The 26618-nt window shown below is 39.7% G+C and overlaps 1 protein-coding gene across 30 annotated transcripts in view; it reads left to right on the forward strand.

Moving 5' to 3' along the window:
• Nucleotides 1-26618, forward strand: part of SCAPER (S-phase cyclin A associated protein in the ER) — a 407833-nt gene that overhangs the window by 227170 nt on the left and 154045 nt on the right. The gene's annotated exons all lie outside the window — the stretch shown is intronic.

Here is a 26618-nt window from a genome sequence, read left to right on the forward strand (position 1 = left end):
ACCACACAGTTTTCCATCATATGAGAGTACTATAATTTAGTTGGTTAATCATCTGTTTGGGAGATCTTTAGGTTCATAAAGCCTTTTGGAAAGAAAAATAATCTTTACGTCTATAACATGTGCATTGTTAAAAACAAAATTAGTATAGAAACAGAATAAGTGAAAGCTCCTTCCTCCTTCCCTCCTCATCCCTCTTCTCAGATTTAACAGCTGCTAACAGTTTGGAAAATACCCTTCCATATTTTTGGTCACTTCATATTTTTATGCATATACATGCATACACATTTTTTTCTAGTTAAAAAATCAAGCTATATGTATTGTTAGTCCTTTCTTTTCAGATAGTAGCATATTATCAATATTATTCCATGTGAGCACATCATCTACCTGATTCTCACCATTTTAATTAGCTGGGCTTGTTTTTCAATTGAAAAAAATGGCAACACATGGCTTTAGAAAAATTAAACCATCCAAAAGGGAATTCCATGTAAAGGAAATTTCTCTTTTACTTTACCCTGGAAATTCTTTTTAAAGACATAGTATTCCATGAAATAGTTGTACCATTAACTTATTTAACCATTTCCCTATTGATAGACTTTTGTTTGGATTTGAGGGGGATTTTGCTTTTTCAAATAGTGCTTCAGAGTACATCCCTGTACATATGCCATTGTGGACTTGGGCTTATAGTCCAGGATGTGTGCCTGTGTGCTAAGTCACTTTTATCATGTCCAACTCTTTGAGAGGCTATGGACTGTAGCCCGCCAAGCTCCTCTGTCCATGGGATTCTCTAGGCAAGAATACTGGAGTGGGTTGCCATGTCCTCCTCCAGGGGATCTTCCTGACTCAGGATAGATTTACTAGATATGGAACTGAAATTCTGATTTTTAAAAAAAGCCAATTATATATACTTCAAACATGTTAGAACCTATTCGTGGTGGAAACGTAATTGCATTTTCAGACCATGAACGTGAAAGTGAAAGTCACTCAATCGTGTCCGACTCTTTGTGAAACCATGAACTATACAGTCCATGGAATTCTCCAGGCCAGAATACTGGAGTAGGTAGCCTTTCCCTTCTCCAGGGGTTCTTCCCAAGCCAGAGATCGAACCCAGGTCTCCTGCATTGAGGTGGATTCTTTACCAGCTGAGCCACATGGGAAGCCCTTTAGACCATGAATTTCATATAAATCTTTATAGTGAGGCTGAAACATATTTTTATTAATGAAAGTTGGAACCATTACAGTCAATATATTTTTGCCAAGGGGAAATAAGTTTGTTTATTCCTGTAGCATAAAAATCCATGCTTCCAGATTTGATGAACTCTTGGAAAGCATTTTCTGCCTCCTGCTCATTGTGGAAGCATTTTCCCTGCAAAAAGTTGTTGTCAAGATGCTTGAAGAAGTGATATGCTCAAGATGCTCTCAATTGGTGAGAGGTCAGGTGAATATGATGGATGAGGCAAAACTTCATAGCCCAATTCGTTCAACTTTTGAAGCATGGGTTGTGCAATGTGTGGTCAGGCACTGTCACGGAGAAGAATTGGGCCCTTTCTGTTGATCAATGCCAGCTGCAGGCGTTGCAGTTTTCAGTGCAGCTCATCTATTTGCTGAGCATACTTCTCAAATGTAATGGTTTTGACAGGATTCAGAAAGCTCTAGTGGATCGGATCAGCAGCAGACCACCAAACAGTGACCATGGCTCTTTTTGTGGTGCAGGTTTGGCCTTGGGAAGTGCTTTGGAGCTTCTTCTTGGTCCAGCCACCGAGCTGGTCATCGCCAGTTGTCGTATACAATCCACTTTTTGTTGCACATGACAATCCACTTGAGAAATGGTTTGTTGTTGTTGCATAGAATAAGAGAAGATGACACTTTGAAATGATGGTTTTTTTTTTCAGTTGGCTCATGAGGCACCCACTTACTGAGGTTTTTTACCTTCCCAGTTTGCTTCAAGTGCTGAATAACCCTAGAATGGTCGACATTGAGTTCTTCAGCAAATTCTCGTGTAGTTACTAGAGGATCAGCTTTGATGATTACTCTCAATTGGTCATTGTCAACTCCCAATGGCCAGCCACTATTGCTCCTCATCTTCAAACCTCTCATTTCCTTTGCAAAACTTCTTGAACCACCACCGCACTATACGTTCATTAGCAGTTCCTGGACCAAATGCATTGTTGATATTGCAAGTTTTATTCACTGATTTACAACCCATTTTTAACTCAAATAAGAAAATTACTTGAATTTTCTTTTTGTCTAACATTATTTCCCTAGTCTAAAGTAAATACACAATAAACCACAAGTAATAAGTCATTAGCAAAAAGCAAAGTGAGAAATGCATGTGAAAATGATGTATAAAATAAAATAAAATAATGTATAACCACATTTATTTAGGAATGTATTCCAATATCAAGTGGCAAATTTCAACAGTGTAAAACCTCAGTTACTTTTGCAACAACTTTATATAACCTTGACCAGAAGAAATATCAATAACCTCAGATATGCAGATGACATCACCCTTATGGCAGAAGGTGAAGAGGAACTAAGGAGCCGCTTGATGAAAGTGAAAGAGGAGAGTGAAAAGCTGGCTTAAAACTCAACATTCAAAAAAGGAAGATCATCGCATCTGGTCCCATCACCTCATGGCAAGTAGATAGGGAAACAATGGGAATAATGACAGACTTCTTTTTCTTGGGCTTCAAAATCGCTGCATTGTGACTGCAGCCATGAAATTAAAAGACATTTTCCCCTTTTAAGAAAAGCTATGACAAGCCTAGACAGCATATTAAAAAGCATATTCATTACTTTGCCAACAGAGATCTGTCTAGTCAGAGATATGGTTTTTCCAGTAGTCATGTATGGAAGTGAGAGCTGGACTATAAAGAAATATGAGTGCCAAAGAATTGACGCTTTTGAATTGAGGTGTCGAAGAAGACTCTTGAGAGTCTCTTGGACTGCAAGGAGATCAAACCAGTCAATCCTAAAGGAAATCAGTCTTGAATATTAATTGGAAGGACTGATGCTGAAGCTGAAGCTCTAATCCTTTGGCCACCTGATGCGAGGGACTGACTCATTGGAAAAGACCCTGATGCCGGGAAAGATTGAAGGCAGGAGGAGAAGGGGATGACCGAAGACGAGATGGTTAGATGACATCACCGACTCAATGGACATGAGTTTGAGCAAGTTCCAGGAGATGGTGAAGGACAGGGAAGTCTGGCGTGCTGCAGTCCATGCGGTCACAAAGAGCCAGACATGACTGAGCGACTGAACAGTAATAGGCTGTCATAAAAATTCAGTTGGCAATATTTTAATCTTACAGCTGTAAATATTATTTACTATAACCTTATAGTATATAATTATAAAATAGTAGAATTTGGTTTGCAGTGCTATCTTAATTAGAAGATAACTTGAAGTCTTCTGGAGAACTGGGCCAGACTTGCATAACTTTTCAGAAAAGCTCTACAGAGAAGTCATAACAATTATCTCCCATAGGACTGAAGAAATGAAAGAATGAGATTCATACCATTTTATTGAAAATTATAGTTACAAATTTTGTTTCATACTCTTCCCCTTAAAGTTATTGAAAAAACAGAAATTAAATAGATTTTTAAAATTCGGCTCCAATTAAAAACTATACTTCAAAGAGACAATTTCACCCTTTTTCTACTGGTTAAAACTGTCCTTTAGAGTAAAAGAAAAATTTACCCTTTTTCTACTGGTTTGTAGTTCTTTTGTCTCTCATATTACTTATTCTTGTTCTTGCCTCAAGTAAGTTGTGACAATACCTTCGGTGCATATTTTTTTAAGACTGATGACAACACTTATGACCTCCCAAAGCTGCTCCCTTGGTGACCACTAATGGTTTATCCAGTGTCAAACAAGATCTTTGTTTTCTTGATTTTAGATAAATTTGCAGGCCACTGCTTCACCAGTCATGAAGTCAGTTGTTTACATTTCAACAAAATGTTTGTCGTAACTTTCAAATACAGAGGAACTGTAGACAGACGGTGTTTATCACATTGTAGAGACTGTCAGAAATGGTTGGCCTCAACATAACTGAGCTGAGCTCAGTGTTTACATTTTCATCTGCAAACTGTCAAGCCTGCTCACTGGAGTGACCAACTGCAGCATAAGAAGATGAATAGCACAGCATTTCTTATACTACTTGCCATATATTGGGCTGAAATAGTCTTTTTCCAAAAAAAAATGTGTTTTACAGATGATGGCTAAAGGATGAGAAGAAGCCATTCCAGTATTAGAAATTATAAGATTACTATTTTGGTTAATGACACTCTTCCAAAAGTGAAATGTGGAAAGTCAATGTAGAATGCGTTTCCTGTGGTAATATTTTTTTCCTGTCATCTCCAAGTTACATCAGAAAAATGTGCTGACAAGTAGAGGAGGAGGTTTTAGAAAGGAGAAGTGGCCTTTTGCTTGCACTGTGGTCATGTCAACTATTACAGTCAATTAAAGCCTGTTTCTCAATTTTAGGAATTTGCTCAGTCTTTTATTGAACAAGAATGGAGGTGTATAATGACTTTAATATTGCTTGAGATATGTACAGAGACGATATACATGATAAATACTGACATACTGAATTTTTAACATTGCATTCCCAACTGACTGCATGCTGCTTCTTCCTCTGAAATACCTATTTCCTGAAGCCATTTTCTACTCATTCTTCAAAAGTAATTTCAGTAATCTCCACTTTCAGGAACCTTATCCCAGTCCATTGTTTAGCTTTAAAATCCTTACCAAGTTTTTTCATAGCTGCATAATATAGTTTGTCATTTCTGCCTCATAATATGATTACCTGTTTACTTGTTTGTCTCCCCTACTAAAACCGAAAGCTTCTAAAAAGTAAGGGCTATTTTATTTACCAGTGTGCCACTAGAGAAAAATAAAGTGTTTGGCATACAGTAGGTGCTCAGTAAATGTTGAATTATTTAATTTAGGACATCATATTTCTGCTTAGAACTCCAGCATTCATGGCCCCCCTCACTGGTTCTTTCCTTCCCCCTTCTTGAAGGCCTTCATCCCTTGTTAAACAGAACAGCATCCTCTGTATTGAGCCTGCACTGTCTTTTCCTTCCTGCATTTCCTTGCTTCTGCAGTAGGCCCTCATTTCCTCTGCTAATCTAGGCCTATTGTTTTCTTTAGGATCACATTCAAGATGCATTTCCTTTAGAAAACCTATGATTAATTGATGCTATCCTCGATGCTTTCAAGAATATAGTGAGGAGTATAGGCCCTCAGATACTTAATGAAAAAACAAATGAGTAATAGATAAATCAAAGAATGGAAAGTCACCATTAGACTGCAGATTTAAAAGAGAAAAATATGGTAAATAAAAAGGAAAAGAAGTGATGGGAAAAATCATCCCAGTGGAGCTTGAGTATTAGTCACATAGTCATTTTACTGCCAGTGTAATCATCTCTGTGATGAGGGAAAGCAGTGCCACAGAAATGACAAGCCTCGGCTTCTTGCTCCAGATGTGTCATTCCCGGATACTTGTGCTAGGGAATGACAAAACCTCTTAGCCTCCGTTTCCTTGCCTATGAAACAGTAGTCTTGAGGGTTTATCCAGCTCTCCAGTCTTGGACTCCTACAGATATCTGAAAGTAGCACAACTGGTTTGGGGTGGAACTCATTAGGTTGATTGAAACTCAGTTAACATGTCTCTGGAACCATACTGTGGACACTACTTCCCTGTGAAAGGTTGTACAGTCATGGCAAGGGGAGTTTTAAGTTATTATGTGACTCAAGCCAAGCGTTCTAGGATTTCAAGAAAATCGTTACATCATTTAAAGAGAATTTAAATGTAATTTTCCTCTGATTGCTTCACAGTACATTATAGAAATGTAGAATATGAATTAGAAAGTTTTCAGCAAGCATAGTCAGAAGGTAGTGGGATCTCAGAATGTACCATCTCTCTAATCACATATTAATAGTAGTAATGCTTGTATTTGTAGACTGCATCCTGGTTTCCAAAGAATCTTTTTCATTTCATTCCTCATCCTCTTACAGTAGTTAGACCAAAGCTGATGGGTCAGTAAGAGTTGGAATGAGGATAAGGAAACCAAGGGTACCATGGGGCTGGCAAGTGGGAGAGAACTTATGTTCTGTCTACTCCATCTTAGAGAAGATGTTTATTCTTGCTAGGGGATGCTTTTGATCATCTGTGTTTCTCTACCATGCCGTGTTGCCAAAGAGACAAGGAATCTGCTGAGGAAAAGCACATGGACACCATCCAGACATCCAGTTTATCGACTTCACTAAAGATTGGTAGATGGGCCACAAGCTCTCTGTGGGGTGCTGACGGCTTCCTTTACTCAGGGCAAAAGAAACTGGGAACATAGAAGAAGACATCTCTGGACAACACGATTAATAAATGCAGACTAATAATACTGACTTGTGCCAGGTACGCATATACTATTCTTGCCTGGTGGCTCAGTGGTAAAGAATCCGCCTGCCATTATAGGAGACACAGTTGCAATCCCTGGGTTGGGAAGATCCCCTGGAGAAGGAAATGGCAACCCACTCCAATATCCTTGCCTTGGAAATCCAATGGACAGAGGAGCCTGGAGGACTACAGTCCATGGGTTGTGAAAGAGTCAGACACAACGTAGCAACTGAACAACAACAAAACCAGTATAGTAACACATGTAATCCTCACAGCAGTCCTATTATCCCTATTTTATAAATGAGGAAACTGAGGCACTTTTCCAAGGTCCCACAGTAAATAAGTGGTGAACCAGGAGTTGAAAACAAATAAATTACTGCCTGGGTCCATGCTGTTAATCACTACCATGTAGTGAGTAAAGCAAGTTGATATGTATCTTTAAGTGAGGTGGTAGCAGATTAAAGTAGGTTGACATGTGTAGGAATGAGAAATAAATGCATTTGGAAAGTATGCAAGAGATAAAATCAACATTGGCTATGAGTGTGGAAAGGAGAAGCTTAAGGTGAAGTGGATGATTCTGCCTTTTAGTATCAAGTTTATGAGACTAACAAGAACAGATTCCATCTTGGATATGTACTCGTGCTTGTGGTACATCCATGTGGTGAAATCTACTGTGAAGTTAACTATAAACACAAAGAGCTTAGAAGAGGCATCTAGGCTAAAGATAGAGATTTAGGATCATCAGCTCTGGATGCAGTGAAAGAAATAGTAGAAATAGATGATAATCTGTGAAGCAATGAAAGGATAGAGTGGAAGAGAAAAACCTGAAAAAATAATGTTTACTGCAGAGTTTGGCAGACTAATGACCATGGACCAAAGCTGGCCCACTGCCAGTTTTTTAGTGGCCCACAAACTGCGAAGGCTTTTTGCATTTATTTATGATTGCATTTTATGGATTTCCCTGGTGGCTCAGACGGTAAAGTGCTTGCCTACAACGTGGGAGACCCAGGTTCAATCCCTGGGTCAGGAAGATCCTCTGCAGAAGGAAATGGCAACCCAGTCCAGTACTCTTGCCTGGAAAATCCCGTAGACGGAGGACCATGGTAGGCTACAGTCCGTGGGGTCGCAAAGAGTCGGACATGACTGAGTGACTTCACTTCACTATGATTGCATTATATGTGGGCTTTCTTGGTGGCTTAGTGGTAAAGAATCTACCTGTCTAAACAGGAGATGCGGGTTCAATCCCTGTGTGGGGAAGATCCCCTGGAGAAGGAAATGACAACCTATTCCAATAGTCTTGCCTGGGAAATCCCATGGACAGAGGATCCTGGTGGGCTACAGTACAAGGAGTTGCAAAAGAATTGGACACAACTTCGCAACTAAGCAACATTTTATATAATAGTCTTATTTTTGCCTGATGACCTGCAAAACTTAAAATATTACTATCTGATCTGTTGAGAAAATGTTACTAATCCCTGATTGAAGCAAAGGAAGACAAACCTTCGACGACGAAGATAAATGTTGAGAAGGTGATGGAGAAAATCAGAAGACTGAAGAATCATATAAGCCAAGAGGAAAGGCAGGTTTTTCAGATAGTCAGGGAAAAGTTGGAAAATGTTGGCATAATAAGTTTATATACTGGCACCTCTGCATAACAGTAATAAAAGGTATTTTAAAACTAAGAGGATGTAACCAGGTTGAAAGCAAAGTTGGGATTTCTGTGGACCAGAAATGGAATGCCTAGAAACCAGAGTATTAAAAAATGCCGAAGTCACCATTCCATAGGGCTCTCAGTCTAGAGACCCAGGTGACCAGAAGGTTGGCTCCTGTGGACTGAAAGGAGGTAAACACCCCATTCAAAGTCAGGTTCATAGCCTGAGGACAGAGCTTGGGCCGGGGACCTTTCCACTCCTGAAAGGTGGTTGAAGAAAAAGTGCTGCTGACCACTGGGAGGAAGAGAACACACAGCCTCAAAACCGAGCCACCTGCCTGCTCAGTAACCAAGTCTGCAGTATCTCCAGGATCGTTACTGGAGTTCCAACTTCTGAATTGCCATTTAAGTGACCTTGGAACCCTGGATGCCCAGGGGAAACAATTATGAAACTAGATAAGGGAGTATGAAGGGTTAGACAGAATAAAACAAAGCTCCTATGCTTAAAATGTATCTACAAATCAAAATTACAGACATGAGTAAATAAAATATTAGGAAAGATGGCTGTGAAACAGACTTTTTAATGGAGCAAGAGTTTATAACAGATGAAACTAATTTTACAGACCTCTCTGAAAGAAATTTTTAAAGAAATATATTTAGTATGCTCAAGGAGGTAAATTAAAGTACCCTTTTAAAATCAATAGGAAAGCATGAAAAAATAAGCAGAAGTGAAATAGTAGGTAATATGAAAAAGAACTAAAAGAAATAAAGGAAAATAATATAACTCTTGAAAAGAAGAATATAACTTAATAGAATAAAATATAAACTGAAATTAAACATGGAAAGAGTTAATCAGTAACTTGGGAGGTGGTAACAAGTAACATACCCCAAACACAGAAGAAAAACAAAAGGGATGAAGGAATGATTAAGAATCATGATTGTAGACTGAGGGGTTTCCATAGCATCTATTTGGAGTTATGGAAGGAAAAAAATAATGAGAAAAATAGAGTTAATACTTGCCATTCAACACCGGAGAATTTTTAGGAATGGAAGAAAGGCATGAATTCACATTTTAGGGAGACACTAGATGGTTAAAGAGAAGAAGAAAATATGTACAACTACCAGAATAGAGACAGATTATCTGAAAAGTACAGTTAGACTGAAACTTCTTGTCAGCCATGAGACATGTCAAAAGTCAACAGAATGGTGTCTTCAAGATATGTAATATCAACCAAGAATTCTATGTCCAGTGAAACATGATTCAAGGATATAGGCAAATTGAAGACATTTTCAGACATTCAAAGGCAAATAAAGAGAAGTAGTACAGGCTTTCACTAAAATAACAGTTAAAAGATACTTCAGCAGAAGACGGTGAGTTCAGGGAGAAGGCATGTGGTACATAAAAATGGTAAGCCTAGAAATTGTAAAAATGCATCAGTTTGCTTTTTGAACTATTTAACTATTTTAATTACATTTAATGAAAATAGGCATCTGTTAAAGGATGCCTATATTTTAGGTATGCATAGAAAATGTAACTTTACCAAAAAAGTAAATTCTATCTTGCAGTCATGTATTAGCTTAGTCAGTATTACTATGTACCAGTAATTATATTTAATTTTTCATAAATTAAGGCTCCTTTGATGGGTTATTTGAATAGTCCAGGTCTCAGAAGATCTTCCCTTCATGTAAATGTGTAGTTTGCGGAAACATTCATGTTTATTCCTGAGAACTTTCAAAATTTGGTTGCAGTTCTTGTTTCATTCCAGAGATCACACTGTCATGTATTGGTAAGTCTCTGAATGAATGATAAAAATCTCCAGAAAATGTTAAAAGTTGTCTTAAATATCCCCCAAAGTACAGAGTGAACATTTCTCAGCAGAATGTGGGACTGTCCTCGTGTCCTGTTTCTGAGTATCATAAAAATAGTATGGAGGCAAAAATAACTGTGCAGTAGGATGTAAACAATAATAAGTGAAAATATTTTAAAATATTCACTTAGATATATGGTGGTCTTGTTTCTAATGGAACCATTCATAAAAGCCTAGTAATCCAAGTGAAAATATCTTCCCAAGGAGAAATGATCTCCCTCTTCTTTGAACTCTAAACCACTTTGTCTGCACCTCTCTTAGGACAAGTATCAATGTTTGCCTTGGCTTGTATTGACAGCTGCTTGTTCTTTTATCTCCTCTCACACTAGTCTTTTCAAGGTCTCTACCATGGCTCTGTATCTTCCATAAGGTAGATGAGCAGTCTATACGCACAGCACACACATGTTACATGAGCAGTCATTTTGTGTATCTGAATTTTGTGGATTTTTTTTTTTTACTTTAACAACAAAGCATTTTATAGGAGTATGCTACTTCATGTTTTCTTGAAAAGCTATGAAAATTTTACATATTTGCTGGTAAAGTAAATAAAGTTTCTGTTTGAATATTTGGGCCATTAACATAAGAAAAGCTTGTGTAAAGCTAATTGTGTTGATGTTTTGAAGGAACTCCAAACCATAGTTGTATAAGAGTCTTATTTAAGTCGTGACAGTCATTTCAGTCTTATGAGAGTCAGGAATTGATGGCATGTAGGAGAAGGCAATGGCACCCCACTCCAGTACTCTTGCCTGGAAAATCCCATGGACGGAAGAGCCTGGTAGGCTACAGCCCATGGGGTCGCTATGAGTCGGACATGACTGAGCGACTTCACTTTCACTTTTCCCTTTCATGCACTGGAGAAGGAAATGGCAACCCACTCCAGTATTCTTGCCTGGAGAATCCCGGGGACGGCGGAGCCTGGTGGGCTGCCGTCTATGGGGTCACACAGAGTCGGACATGACTGAAGCGACTTAGCAGCAGCAGCAGCAGGAGGTAGCTAAGGTAGAAAAGCTTATTTATTTTACCCTGATCACACACAACAGTTGGGATTTTTGATAGTTGATTTATGTACTCTTTTTTTTTTTCACTAAGACACTAAAGTGGCAGGTACATCATCCTCTCCATAGTACATGACAACATGCTGTAAATGTTATTTTTCATGTATAAAGCATGTGCTTTCTTTTAAAAAAATGAGTAGCAATTTCTCTTCTGTGTTCTCAAAACCCTCTGATTATACTTCTGTTATAGCATTAACTGTGAAATTACAGTGATTTGTTTGTTTTCCTAACACAGTATACTTCCCACCTCAATACTGTCATTGGGCGCGTACCCCCAGATTAATAAGGAAACACAAGCCTTAAGTGAAACAAAAATGTTTATTGAATGAATGAATAAGATGACTAACTGTAGTTTGTTCTGTTGTTGCTGTTGTTCAGTCGCCCAGTAGTTTCCGACTCTTTTTGGCCACTCGGACTGCAGCATGCCAGGCCTGCCTGTCCCTCACCATCTCCCAGAGTTTGCCCAAGTTCATGTTCATTACATCAGCGATGCCATCCAGCCATCTCATCCTCTGACGCCCTCCTCTCTTTCTGCCCTTGATCAGAGCTGTAGTTTAATCCCCATGAAATACAGTTGTGTATGGTTGTTTATGTTTTCTGAAGCACGGAGACTCTTAATCTCTTTGTTGATTATTAGTTGGTTCTATCAGATTCTCATAAAGGGTAATCAGTGAACATCCTGAAAACCAGTAACTCATAAATTCTGGCTTCTGTGAGAAAGAGAGAGAAAGAAAGAGATTGAGAGAGAAACATGTCTGTCCATCCAGAACTTAGGATCAAACTTTTGTCTGATTCTAAGTTTTCCTCATTTATTGTACAAATATATATTTCTGATCTATTAATTAAGACTTTCTCCAGCCCTGTCAACTGAGTCTGAATCTTTTGTAAAGCAGAAAATACTGCTGTAAGTGTTCTAATTTGAATTTTATATACCATGTTTACTTAAAGCAATGTGCTACTCTTAGTAAAGACAATTCTGCGTGAGAATTAAGCTAATCTGTCTATTCTGCAATTGCTGTAAATATTTCAAACCCAGTATTTCAGTAAATTTTGTGGTTTTTAATTAGACCATTTTGTTATCATTTTAAACAGCTTTATTAAGATGCAATTCACAGTGCATGGAATTCACCCTTTTAACAATATAATTGACTTTTATATATTTGCAGAGTTGAGTATAATCTTTAGAACATTTTCAACACCCTGAAAGGAAACTTTAATCATCACTCTCTAATCTCCCCATCCCCCTTAGCATTTTGTTAACCTTTACTCTTGAAATTTCCTATCTTAATATAATGATCAAAGGTTCACACTGTCAATGTGTGTATTTCAACCATCTATTTCTCTATTCCAGGTTTTCACATCTTACTGCAAGCTATTGGTTTAAATGAACTCCAGATTTAGTAATTTGAATATTATCATTTTATTCTTTCCTTTCAAGTAATAAAACTTAAAAATGAGCATACGTCTTGAGGAGCAACTGTTGCTTTATTGACAGAGTTAAAATCATATTTAACTGACTCAGCACCAGCGAATCAATGTATAGTGATTAAATAGATATCTCTCCACCAAATTAAAGTTGGAATAAGTCGTACGGGTGAATGTATCTCTTACAGTTTGGATTATGTGTATTCAATTCATACTACTTGGCCTAGGTTGTTCTTTATCATAGATTTAGACAATTATAAGAAAATTAAGGTCAGTCATAAAGCATGTTGAAATTTTCAGGATAGAAAACCCCATGTGGATGATTCAAGTACTCCATTTTGGACTCTTATGGCTACTCCATTTCTTCTAAGGGATTCTTGGCCACAGTAGTAGATATAATGGTCATCTGAGTTAAATTCACCCATTCCAGTCCATTTTAGTTTGCTGATTCCTAAAATGTCGATGTTCACTCTTGCCATCTCCTGTTTGACCACTTCCAATTTGCCTTGATTCATGGACCTAACATTCCAGGTTCCTATGCAATATTGCTGTGTACAGTATTGGACTTTACTTCCATCACCAGTCACATCCACAGATGGGTATTGTTTTTGCTTTGGCTCCGTCTCTTCATTCTTTCTGGAGTTATTTCTCCACTCTTCTCCAGTAGCATATTGGGCACCTACCAAGCTGGGGTGTTCATCTTTCAGTGTCCTAAGTTTTTGCCTTTTCATGCTGTTCATGGGGTTCTCATGGCAAGAATACTGAAATGGTTTGCCATTCCCTTCTCCAGTGGACCACGTTTTGTCGGAACTCTCCACCATGACCCGTCAGTCTTGGGTGGCCCTACACGGCATGGCTCATAGTTTCATTGAGTTAGACAAGGCTGTGGTCCATGTGATCAGATTGGTTAGCTTTCTGTGATTGTAGTTTTCATTCTTTCTGCCCTCTGATGGAGAAGGATAAGAGGCTTATGGAAGCTTCCTGATGGGAGAGACTGACTGAGGGGGAAACGGTCTTGTTCTAATCGGCAGGCCCATGCTCAGCCAATCTTTAATCCAATTTTCTGTTGATGGGCAGGGCTGTGTTCCCTCCCTATTGTTTGACCTGAGGCCAAACTGTGGTGGAGATAATGAAGATAATGGGGACCTCCTTGAAAAGGTCCCATGCACACACTGCTACGTTCAGTGCCCCCAACCCTGCAGCAGGCCACCGCTGACCCACACCTCCACTGGAGACTCCTGGACACTCACGGGCAAGTCTGGGTCAGTCTCTTGTGGGGTGGTCACTGCAGAATGATTTCTGTTCATTTCCAAGGCAAACCATTCAACATCACAGTAATCGAAGTCTATGCCCAACCAGTAATGCTGAAGAAGCTGAAGTTGAACAATTCTATGAAGACCTACAAGACCTTCTAGAACTAACACCCAAAAAAGTTGTCATTTTCATTATAGGGGACTGGAATGCAAAAGTAGGAAGTCAAGAGATAGCTGGAGTAACAGGCAAATTTGGCCTTGGAGTACAAAATGAAGCAGGTCAAAGGCTGACAGAGTTTTGCCAAGAGAACGCACTGGTCGTAGCAAACACCCTCTCCCAACAGCACAAGAAAATACAGTACACACGGACATCACCAGATGATCAACACCGAAACCAGATTGATTATAGTCTTTGCAGCCAAAGATGGAGAAGCTCTATATTGTCAGTAAAAACAAAACCAGGAGCTGGACAATAATAAAGGCTGAGCTTTTTTTAGAATTGATGCTTTTGAACTGTGGTGTTGGAGAATACTCTTGAGAGTCCCTTGGACTACAAGGAGATCCAACCAGTCCATCCTAAAGGAGATCAGTCCTGAATATTCATTGGAAGGACTGATGCTGAAGCTGAAACTCCAGTACTTTGGCCACCTGATGCAAAGAACTGACTTATTTGAAAAGACCCTGATGCTGGGAAAGATTGAAGGCGAGAAGAGAAGGGGACGACAGAGGTTGAGATGATTGGATGGCATTATCGACTCAATGGATAGGAGTGTGAGTAAGCTCCAGGAGTTGGTGAAGGACAAGGAATCCTGGTGTGCTGCAGTCCATGGGGTCACATAGAGTTAGACACGAGTCAGACACAACACAGTGACTGAACTGAACTGATGTGGATGATAAGCTATGTTGTATATTAATAGTCTGTTTTGATTAATAGAAGTGTTATGTAAATCACTTGTCAGAAACACATGAAATGATCTTTTTATTTGTGTCATTTGCACTAAGTTCTTGCTAGCACAGAGCATTTCTGAATTAAAATCTCTGCAGAGAAGCAGTTAAATGCATAATGTACTTATGAATAATGCATTAACAGCCTTATAGTCAAGATCACTGATAAACAAATTGGTAGCCTAGTGTCCGGGAAACACATTAGGTTGCTGACTCCATTTGATAGAGGACTTTTTGGACTTGTCTACTATCTGTGTCTCAAGTGCCATAGAGACAAATTTAATAAATTCTTTATCTAATTTAAATGAGGATTTAGGTAAATCCACTATGAGTCTATGCTACTTCTTTCATGTCTTTGTATATGCTTTGTGTACGTTTTTTGTTTCCTTTGTATACACTTTGCGTAAGTTGTATCACATATATATTCTTGTTCCTCATTGTAACATTAGGGGCAGGAATGGATTACTAAAGTACATCTATGAAGGGTTGACTTCTCTTATTACTTCGATTGGTAAAGTTACTTTTATATTTTGGTTTACTTAAAGCAATAAATTTAATTTTGAGTAAAGCATTCACCAGTAAGAATTAAGTAGTACTTTATGATCTTACTTTCACTGAGTTTATAATCCTTACATATTTTTGAATATAAGCTGATTATACCACTAGAATGCTAGACTGTAAACTTCATTAAAGGATGGGCATGTCTGTTTTATCTGTCCCCAGCACCTAATGTAAGAACATAATGGTTGCTTGCTAAATGTTTGTTGAATAAATGAATGAAAATGTCAAGCAACAGTGGGCAGCAAGAAAGTACTCTGCAGCTAAGAAAATAGTAACTACTCTAGGTACTTCAAAAAGAAATGTCTTTAAAAAAGATTTCATCATAAAAATTATTGGACAGATTGGAGGAGCAAAAGAAGAGGGTGATGGCACCAGAGAGTTATAACTTGAGGAAACTATTCCTGTCTATCTCCGTGCCACCCAGAGCTGGAGGAGTAAAAGATGGGAATGTAGAATTGCCTAGAACCTGTCAATCCGTAGCAACCCCTGGCATTGCTGGATCTCTGCCTCTGCCTTTTCAAAAGTTACATTTCTGATAAAGATAATGTAATACATTGTATATATATACTCTATAGTGCAAATTTAAGTTCTGCTGTAATGTTTATTGGACATAGCGATCTGTATAGAATGTGATTCTCATGCTGCCTGGGCATTTTGGTATTTCATTTGTTTATAGAGAACACAGACTTTTGATTTATTCCTTTGTAAACTGGGAGATGTTTTATTAGTATCAACCTAGGAATGTACATTTATTTAAGTACTTACTCCGTGCTAGGCACTGTGTGAAGTATTAGGAGTATAAAAATTAATTTTTAAAGTACAGCTTGTAATATATAAGTAAGTATACCTGACGTAACACTCGTATTTTCATGTAAATATATTCAGACCATGTATGTACTTAATGGTTTAGACCTGCCATTTTACTTTAAATAGCCCTAGTTCTTCGTCTCAAGTTGTACTATTCTTGAAGAAAAAAGCAGGATGACATAAGTGCGTATCTGAAGCAGTCTACTGACTGTTAGGCAGTGCCACTCAGAGGCCATCTGATATATGATAAGTGTATTTCTCAGCAGACTAGAGAAAAGGTGACTTGACAGAAACAGATTTACTTAATATAGTGCACATTCTGAGAAGACACAATCATGTCTGTGAGTATCCAGTAGCTTACAAAGGTTAAACATACACTGCTTTCTGAGCTTATAGATATACTTACTTACTAGGGCTTAGAAAATATGAACACAAGATCATACAAAAATCTTACATTCTCGTCTCTTCTTTGAACTCTTCTATGTTCAAACTGTTCTAAATTGGCACCTATATGATGATGCCACAGGAATCCTTATAAGTTCAAATTAAGGAAAAAGAAAATAGGCTTTTTTGTTCAGAGGCATGGCAACCAGTATATGATATCCGTTGGAAGAAAAATTGCCTTTCCTAGAAAAAACAGTATATTTTCATTTCCTCCTTCCCCTCCTCCTTCATATTTTACTCCTTTTTCTTTTGTATGGAATTAATATTATTGAACAAAGATAGCTGATTAATGATAAATGCAGTAAAAAAAAAAATCTGTCCAGCTTTCAGTCCTCCATACAAATACCCAATTGAAGCCAATGTTCCATTTAGCAGGACTATGTATTAAAAGTTTAAATGGTGTTTAAAAGTGTTTTTCACTTGGCATTATGAAAAGGAGACGTGAGACCTCTCCCTCTCCTGCCATGCATGAACCCTGTGTCCTGTGACTGCCACGTATTCATTACCTTGAAAATCATTACATTCTTTTTATGCCTCCTTTACTCAACTGATAGACTCTAAGCTTTTTCATGGAGGAGAGTCTGATCCTGTGCTAGACCAGTTTGTATCCTTTCTGCTTCATATGTAGAAGATGATTGGTAAATTGATTCTTCTTTCTCCCATTTCCAATCAGTAGCCAAGGCTGTTGTTGCTTTTACTTGTAAATATAGGTTTTAGCCAGCCATTGTACCTCTCTATTTGAATTGTCACTGATGGTGTTGAGTCCCGAATCATTTCTCCTGCTTTTTTTTGTTTTTGTCTTAACCCACTCCAGTCTATCCACAATATAGATTCTAGCATGTGCTTTCAAAAGGGGGGGTGGGGGGCGGGGGGGAAGTGTGTCTGTCACTCTGCTTTAAAACCTTTTGGCAGCTCTCTGTATCTTTAGAATAAAATTTAGATTTTTTGTCTTTGAATACAAGGTCCCCTGAAAAGTTCGTTCTCTTCCTATACCTCTGACATCATCTCTCAACATTTCCCCATCACATCACACTGTTAACCATTTTCAGCAGCTTATTATTCCTTGAGTAGGCCTTATACCCTCTAATTTCCATACACCTCAGCCGAAGAATTGATGCTTTTGAACTGTGGTGTTGGAGAAGACTCTTGAGAGTCCCTTGGACTGCAAGGAGATCCAATCAATCCATCCTAAAAGAGATCAATCCTGGCTGTTCATTGGAAGGTCTGATGTTGAAGCTGAAACTCCAATACTTTGGCCACCTCATGCGAAGGGCTGACTCATTGGAAAAGACCCTAATGCTGGGTAGGATTGGGGGCGGGAGAAGAAGGGGACGACAGAGGATGAGATGGTTGGATGGCATCACCGACTCGATGGACATGGGTTTGGGTAGACTCCGGGAGTTGGTGATGGACAGAGAGGCCTGGCATGCTGCAGTTCATGGGGTCGCAAAGAGTCGGACACGACTGAGCGACTAAACTGAACTGAACTGAACATCCCCTAGAACACCTCACTGTCTCCCATTCAGTGCATTTGCCTCCCTCAACCACACACATACACACACACACATATATCCACATATCCACCCCCACCCTGTAATCAAATACTTCTACCTGGATGGCTTCTTTTGAGGTTCACCTCTAGTATCTCCTCCCTGCCATTCTGATCTTCACCCTAGCAGGTTATGTACTTAACTGTGTAAGCCCAAGGTGTACCCTGTACCTCCATCATACTGTTTAGTCGCTAAGTTGTGTCTGGCTCTTTGCGACCTCATTGACTATAGCCCGCCAGGCTCCACTGTCCGTGGAATTTCCCAGGCAAGAATATTGGAGTGGATTGCTATTTCCTTCTCCAGGGAATCTTCCCAACCCAGGGATGGAACCTGCGTCTCCTGAATTAGCAGGCAGATCCTTTACCACTGAGCCACCAGGGAAGCCCCATACCTCCATCATACACAAGACTCACCCACCCTACGTTGTGTTCATCTGTTTTTGAGTCTTTCTCAGTAGAATATGAGGTCCTTGAAGATAGGTCCTGATCCTCTGTGCTTCTGTATTTCTGCCATTTAGCAAACATGCAGATAGCTGGCAGGCAATAAATGCTTATTCAAATAAAATGAATGGTTTGTTGGCTTGTCTTCTCATCCATTCCTTGCCTTAAGGCAAGCAGATGCCTGGACCTTCAAGAAATGCTTGTCAGGGCCAAATAGCCTACTTTACAAAAGTGGCCAATTTGGCAGATTTGGTAATACCAGGAGAGAGTTCTGGGAATTACCTCACAAAGTCAGTCTATTCAGAGGGAAAAATTGGTGTTATCTTGAAGAGTTGCAACAATGACTTGTGTTTGCTTTCATTTATATATCCCAGTTTTATTTCAACTAAGATGGAAGGAAGCTGGAGAATATTTTATCTTAAAAAAGCCTACATATAATTTACATCATTTACTTCTTGAATACAAATCCAAAGTACAGACATTAGTTATCCTTAAGTTTGATTCTTTGCTATCCTTCAGTTTGGTCTTCTAAAGCACCAACTACAGTTCCTCATATATTCTGGGTACCAGATAGATTGTTTGTCGAATTGATATAACAAGCTTGTTCATATATGGACCCAAAAAAATAAATTGTAAAATATACCATAAAAACCTAGTAAAGTTATAAAGCACATAACATTTGCCAGACTACCCAAAATGGCACCTTAAATAAGGGAACATTTTCAAGTTCCCTCTTAATCCAAAATTCTTAGTTTCTGTAGTTCTTTTCTGCCTCTTACCGTTTACTCTTAGCTTCTTGAGTAATGGCTTTTTTTCAAAGCTTTAGTAACCTTATTCTCAAGAACAATATAGAGCCATTCCTTATCTGGAAGTGTATAGTTTATTATGTCTATAATGCTATCTTCTTGTCTAGGGAAACCTCCTGGCACTAATCTGTATCATTGCACTCACCTTACAGACATTTTAGTTCAGTGAAACAGTTTTGTTTTTCAGTGCACAGTATGCAGAGAAGTAATATGGTGTGATGGTTAAAGCTCAAGATTCTAAAATAAGGCCTACCTGAACGTGAGTCCTAGATCAGCCCTTACTAGTTATATAATCTTAAAGAAGTTACCTATCTTCTCTGGGCTTTCCTTTCTCCATGTAAATAGGGATGGTAATTGTATCAACCTCATTATATGAGACACTACTTGCAAGGCAGCACTTAGGAGAGTGCCTGGTGCGTGTGTGCACACGCTTTAAAACCAAGCACAAGGAAAATAGCAGTAATTAAAGACAAATACAGGCCCTGCCTGTATAGGCAGTTGAACAGTTAATTATTATAAAAGAGTGTGATGAGTTTTTTTAGGACATATTAAGGAAATACAGAGTTGTTTGTGGAAATAGTCAGAAGACTACAGCCTTGAGGCTCTTTCAAGGAAATAATATTAAAGCTGAGACTAATGGAGTGAGAAGGTAGACTCAGATAAAATAAAGATATTTATGAGAGAAATCATACGTTACTGAAATTTTGACATACCAGAAAGACTCTAGAATATGTCCTCTCAAGAACTTTAAAGGTCTGCTGTTATGGGTACTGGGGTTTCCCAAGTGGCTCTGTGGTAAATAATTTGCCTGCCGACGCAGGAGACTCAAGAGACACTTGTTTGATCCCTGGGTTGGGAAGATCCCCTGGAGTAAGGATATGGCAACGCGCTCCAGTATTCTTGCCTGGGAAATGCCATGGACAGAAGAGCTTGGTGGGCTACAGTCCATGGGGTTGCAAAGAGTCCGACACAGCTGAGCACACACACACATACATGTTATGGGTATTAGCACTGAATGAACTGGGAGTGAAATGTGAAGGCTGGAAAAAGCATAAACCCTCAGCAGGTAGGAACTAATATTTGCTTGATGACGTTCAGTTCAGTTCAGTTCAGTTGCTCAGTCGTGTCCAACTCTTTGCAACTCCGTGAACCGCAGCACACCAGGCCTCCCTGTCTATCACCAACTCCTGGAGTCCACCCAAACCCATGTCCATTGAGTCGGTGATGCCATCCAACCATCTCATCCTCTGTCGTCCCCTTCTCCTCCTGCCCTCAATCTTTCCCAGCACAGGGTCTTTTCAAATGAGTCAGCTCTTCGCATCAGGTGGCCAAGATATTGGAGTTTCAGCTTCAACATCAGTCCTTCCAATGAACACCCAGGACTGATCTCCTTTAGGATGGACTGGTTGGATCTCCTTGCAGTCCAAGGGACTCTCAAGAGTCTTCTCCAACACCACAGTTCAAAAGCATCAATTCTTCGGTGCTCAGCTTTCTTCACCGTCCAACTCTCACATCCATACATGACCACTGGAAAAACCATAGCCTTGACTAGATGGACCTTTGTTGGCAAAGTTATGTCTCTGCTTTTAAATATGCTGTCTAGGTTGGTCATAACTTTCCTTCCAAGGAGTAAGCGTCTTTTAATTTCATGGCTGCAATCACCATCTGCAGTGATTTTGGAGCCCCCCAAAATAAAGTCAGCCACTGTTTCCGCTGTTTCCCCATCTATTTCCGATGAAGTGATGGGACCAGATGCCATGATCTTAGTTTTCTGAATGTTGAGCTTTAAGCCAACTTTTTCTCTCTCCTCTTCCACTTTCATCAAGAGACTCTTTAGTTCTTCTTCACTTTCTGCCATAAGGGTGGTGTCATCTGCATATCTGAGGTTATTGATGTTTCTCCTGGCAGTCTTGATTCCAGCTTGTGCTTAGCTTAAGAAGCAGGGATAAAATAAAGAAGATGATGACAATTACTGATGTTTATGCAGATCAATTTATTTAATTCTCTTAGTAACCTTTCAAGGTGGGAATTATGTGGCCTCATTTGTAAGAACACAGAGGTATGGAGAGGATAAGTAAGTTGTCTGATGTTATGCCTAATGAGTGAAAGAACTGGGATTCAAACCACAACAGCATTAATCCATAGGCCATGCTTATAGTTTCTAAATGGTAAATATGACATGGTTTGCATCTAATTCACATACCATAAAATTCACCCTTTTAAAGTATACAGTTCAGTGGCTTTTAGTATATTAACAAGGTTGTACAGTCATCACTACTGTCTAATTCCATAACATCATCACTTCCATACCCCGTTTTCCCCTCCCCCAGCCCCTGGCAACCATTAACCTACTTTTATCTCTATGGCTTTGCCTATAGAATTAAATTTTTGCAGTGACCTTATATTGAAGCCTTGTTAAACTCGCTTATTATTTTTTTAGCACTTTTTTGTACACTCATCTGGATTTTCTACATAAATGTTCAAGTTGTCTGAGAAACTGCATATATAAATAGACAATAGGCAGCCCATCAGTAGCAGTGACCTGCAGCTTCTGAAAAAGTCAACCCAGAATGGTCAGAAGTTGATCAGTGACTGCCAGCTTTTTGATCCTACTTCTTGCTCAAGACCAGCCAGACAAAGATGAGTATGCTCCTCAAGCCACCAATAAGATGCCCCCTTGCAGTTAACCTGCCCCTGGCCTCCCCATGCCAACAGCCTCAAAGACTACATACTTGAAGCCATCTCTTTCCTTCTTTATAAAGCTTTCCCCTCCCTCTGTCTGACTTTGAGTCTCTGCCAAGTGCCAGTGTTTGTGGTTGACTATCTGTTGTAGCAAACTCTGAACGAATAACCTCTGTTCTTTACAAGTTAGCCGCACAGTCATGTCCCACCTCTTTGTGACCCCATGGACTGTAGCCTGCCCAACTCCTCTGTTCATGGAATTCCCCAGGCAAGAGTGCTAGAATGGGTTGCCATTTCCTTCTCCAGGGGATCTTCCTGACTCAGGGATCGAACCCCGGTCTCCTGCATTGTAAGCAGATTCTTTACCAACTGAGCCACTAGAGAAGCCCTAGTTCCTTAAAAACAAGAAAACACACACTATTTGTGCCACAAGGAACTCACAGTCTGAAATATCATTTCTGCCCATCTTTCTCAAAGCCCTCTCCCTGTCCCTACTGAAAAGGCCTCCTAGGTTGTACACCTTTTAATGTTTACACATGAATGTCTCCGAAAGTATGGACTCGTTTTAGGATCTTTACATTTCTTTTTTAACTGATGACTTTACTTCTCCATAATGGGAGGACATGGACTTGCATGCTGACTTAAAACTAAAACACACCTCAGACTAAAGGCTGTGTAAATATAAGTTGACCACCAAATTTCTCTTTAGATGAAATTGAGTATTCCCTGTAAAAAGAGATACATATATGCCTTTTTATAAAGAAATAAGATTCTGTAATGTTCTGGTGTTCTCCAGACTTAATGAATCCTCTGAGTTTTGTTTGCCTTAAATAAGCAGACTTTTAAACATCTTAGTTCAGCTTTAGAAAAGGTCTTATCTTATTCGTGCTACCTAAAAGCGGTAGCTCAGAGCATCTCTAGTGTAACAATTCAGTGGGGCAGCATGAACCCTTCAGTAAACATGAACATACTTGCTTTAGCAAAATCAAGAAGACCAGATACTCTGAAAAAGTCTTTTACACTGTTCTCTACATAAGAACATCTTGTTTGCAACATCTTAATGGGGAACAGAAGCTCTGTGTAGTAAAGCAGTTTACATTTCATCTAACTAAAGTATGAAAAGAAAAAGTGAAAGTTGCTCAGTCATGTCCAACTCTTTGCAACCCCGTGGACTGGTCCATGGAATTCCAGGACAGAATACTGGAGTGGGTAGCCATTCCCTTCTCCAGGGGATCTTCCCAACCCAGGGACCAAACCCAGGTCTCCCACATTGCAGGCAGATTCTTTACCAGCTGAGCCACCAGGGAAGCCCACAAATACTGGAATGGGTAGCCTGTCCCTTCTCCAGCATATCTTCCTGACCCAGAAATCGAACTGGGGTCTCCTGCATTGCAGGCAGATTCTTTACCAGCTGAGCTACCAGGGAAGCTAACTAAAGTATAAATTAATACAGTCATCTTGAAGTCCAAAATCTGAAAAGCTGCTCATTTTTGCCTTCTTCCTTGCCAGTTTTGTATTGGATAGTCTCTTTAGTAACCGATTTAGCAGTGGTTTTATCTCCTCTATTTTCCCTCTATACTTTAGATGCTAGAGAACCAGGAGGGGCTGAACCAGAGTGCAGACTCCAGATAATCCATCTGGGAAATGGATTGCCTGTGATCACTAGCTATTTCCCCCCTTTCATTTCCTTCGGACTAAATTAAGCAGACACAGTGCTTCCTAGCAGGATCATTTCTAAAATCAACTGTACCTGACTTTCCTAGTGCCCTATCGCAAGGTTGTGTGTGTGTGTGTGTTGGTTTTTTTAATTGAAGAATAATTGCTTTACAGAATTTTGTTGTTTTCTGTCTGCAAGATTTTTAACCTCGCTACTTCTTGGGGAAAAAATCTTACAATAAATATCCTATCCTGGGCACAGGTAGAGAAGGCATGCTTTGAAGACTCTGAAGCTGTATCACGCTCCAGTTGGAAGTCTTTGCTGGATTTCACTGATAATCAGAAAGGAAAGGGTTTTGAAAACCAGCCCTCTGCTATAAAAAGTCCTGAAGGCCAGTTGGGACTGGAGCTGCAGGGGGAGCCCATCCTGGGCCACCTGGGGTCTCTTCTAACCCTGGTCCCACATTCCCTTCCTCCTCACCCAGGGCCTGCTGCCCTCCTGCTGCGTGCACATTTCTTCCCATTTCCTGACAGTCTCAAGAACTTCGCCACCAGATAAAGTACTACTCGTATTTCAGTCCCTCAGAATCTGGTTAGCTCTCATTTCCTTTTTTATTTACTTGTGATAGTCAAACTTGACATTCCTTTACATTCTCTGAGTCTGGATTATTTCAAGAATTAAAAAAAAAATTTTTTTTTAGTTGCTAGTGAATGCTAATATAAGAGCTCAGGATTCCCTCTGTAATGCTAAAAGTAACTTCATCATGTCTTCCCAGTAATATGGAGCTCAATGCAATGTGGGTTTCCAGATTTGATCCTGGAACAGGAAAAGGGCATCAATAGAAAAACTAGTGGAAATCCAAATGAGGTTGTAGTTTAATTAATAGTATAGTGTAATTTCTTAGTTTTGATAAGTGTGCCATGATATTAATATGAGGGAAGGCTCAACTAAAGTATATAGGAACTCTCTACTGTCCTTGTAACTCTTTAATGTAAAACTGTTTCAAAATAAAATGTTCTTTGAAATTTTAAAATAGCATCAAGTCCAAGATGTTACAGAACTGGGATGTTTAGTGCTAAGTGTGCCAAAAGTCCAGTGCACTCCTATAGCCACACACTAGATTTTCCCACAGCTTTCTTGATGTAGATACATTGTGCCCTTGGAAGTCAGATAAACCTCGCTTGATCCCTGGCTCCGCCACTTGCTAGGTGTAAAAATTTAAGCAAGTAACTGACTCCTCTATTTCATTAATGGGATGATGATTCAGACCTCATCATCATTGCATTATACGGGGATGTTTTGAGGGCTTAGATAAGATAACAGCCTACCGCCTGCCACATGGTAAGCCCTTGAATTTCTCACTTTCAGCCTTCCATGTTGGCACTTTGAGAAAATTGCTCTCCCCCTCCCTTCTTTAGGACATAAAGGCCTGGGTCATTACTTTCCTTGAGAACTGGGAGGAGGGGATGAATGCCAGGTAGGGCAGGACATCAGCAAAGATGTCAACAAAGGCCTTGCCATTGCCCTTCACATTCCTGGCTTTTCCTCTCTGGGCCTGTCCCCTTCAAGCAGGCCTAACCCCAGGGCTGGCCTTGCCTTATCAACCATAGTTTCTAGCTTACCTGTATCCTTGCCTTGCCTTTGCCAGGCACATGAATGTTTCTAAGCGTTTTTCTTTGTCATTGTGGATTCATGAGTTTTCTTTCCTCTCAAGAGAATTGCTGATGTTGAAGCCCAGAAACTAGACTGTACTTTTGTACTCAGCAGCTATTTATTGAAAACCTACTTTTTCTAGACCCTGTATAAACATCCCGACTGTCAAAGAGCTCGCAGTCTACCTTGTGATTAAATAGATAAACACTATGATCTACTTTACAATTAAATTTTAATAGAAAAATCAGTCAGGAAGTGCAAGTGTTACCGTGGAGTGAGAACAGAGGCCTCTGGGAACACTCGTCTCCATTTTCCTGCCATCTCAGTGAACAAGAGCCTCTGAGCTCTCAAGGTCCTGCTCCTTGGGAGCTGCTGGGCTGAGGAAGTTTGTCCTTGTTACTGGCTCTTGTCTGTATCACTCACTTGTCCCAAACAGATTCTCCTTGGTCTCCTTGGTCCTGAGTTTCTTTTGCTTCCCAACTTTAAAGCATCTAGAATGGATTAGATGCAGGAACAAGGAAAACAAGGAACTGCTGTAGTCGGACTCTTCAAGTTCTCCCATAAAGCACCGGGTAGCCTGGAAGTTGGGAATGGTGGGAGAATAAAGGAGTTGCACAAGGCACCTCTGATGTAGGTCCTCGACCGAGTCCTTTGTCTTTTAGTTTGATAGCATGATAACTCAGAAAACTGTTCACGTTGACCCCCGTTGTATCTTGAAGACCTTGTCCTCTGTGTGCATACAGCTTTTTGTACATCCCCTCCTCATAGCGCTTACTTCACAGCGTTGCATTGATCTGTTAGGTCTGTCTCTCACTGTGGCTATGAGTGCTGGGCCTGACCCAGTGCCTGCCACTTGGCAGCTTTGTGGAGTGTGAAGATGAGGGAAGATGAAAATAACTTCATTGTGAGTTTTGTTGGATTGCAGTCGTAAACTCTATAGACTAATCTTTGGTCATCTGTCTCACAATGGTTTAAAGAGAAGGAACGAGAGCCCTCAGGCCTTATGTTCTGCTTCCATCCTTCAATTCCCGCTCCACCCCCCCTCACTCACCCTGCCCTTGCCTCACGTAGTCCAAACAGGTCAAACATGGCACAGTTCAGCTCCCTCAGGGAGAGCCTTCCAAAGGGTCCATGTTCCGATTAGCATCACAAAGGAATGGTTCGTCTCATCTTCAGAAAGCTTTTCCAGCCTCTTTCAGCACCACTTACCTTATTACCCAGACCTTCAAACTGTGGCTTATGATTTTACACCACTTTTTGTCACCACAGTCCCACAAATTTACAATTTCCTTGTGATAATCTTAATCCCAGAAACTGATTCTTTCAGATGTGAGTGTCTATAGCTGAAAAGCTGAGCCAAACCTTTATGTAGATATAGGAATATGAAGAAGCCAACATTAGAAGGCTTAGGAGAGAAAAATCATACACAG

The sequence above is a fragment of the Giraffa tippelskirchi genome, chromosome 12 (genome assembly GCF_054371585.1).
Source record: "Giraffa tippelskirchi isolate mGirTip1 chromosome 12, T2T-mGirTip1v1.2.pri, whole genome shotgun sequence".
In the NCBI taxonomy this organism is placed as follows: Eukaryota; Metazoa; Chordata; class Mammalia; order Artiodactyla; family Giraffidae; genus Giraffa; species Giraffa tippelskirchi.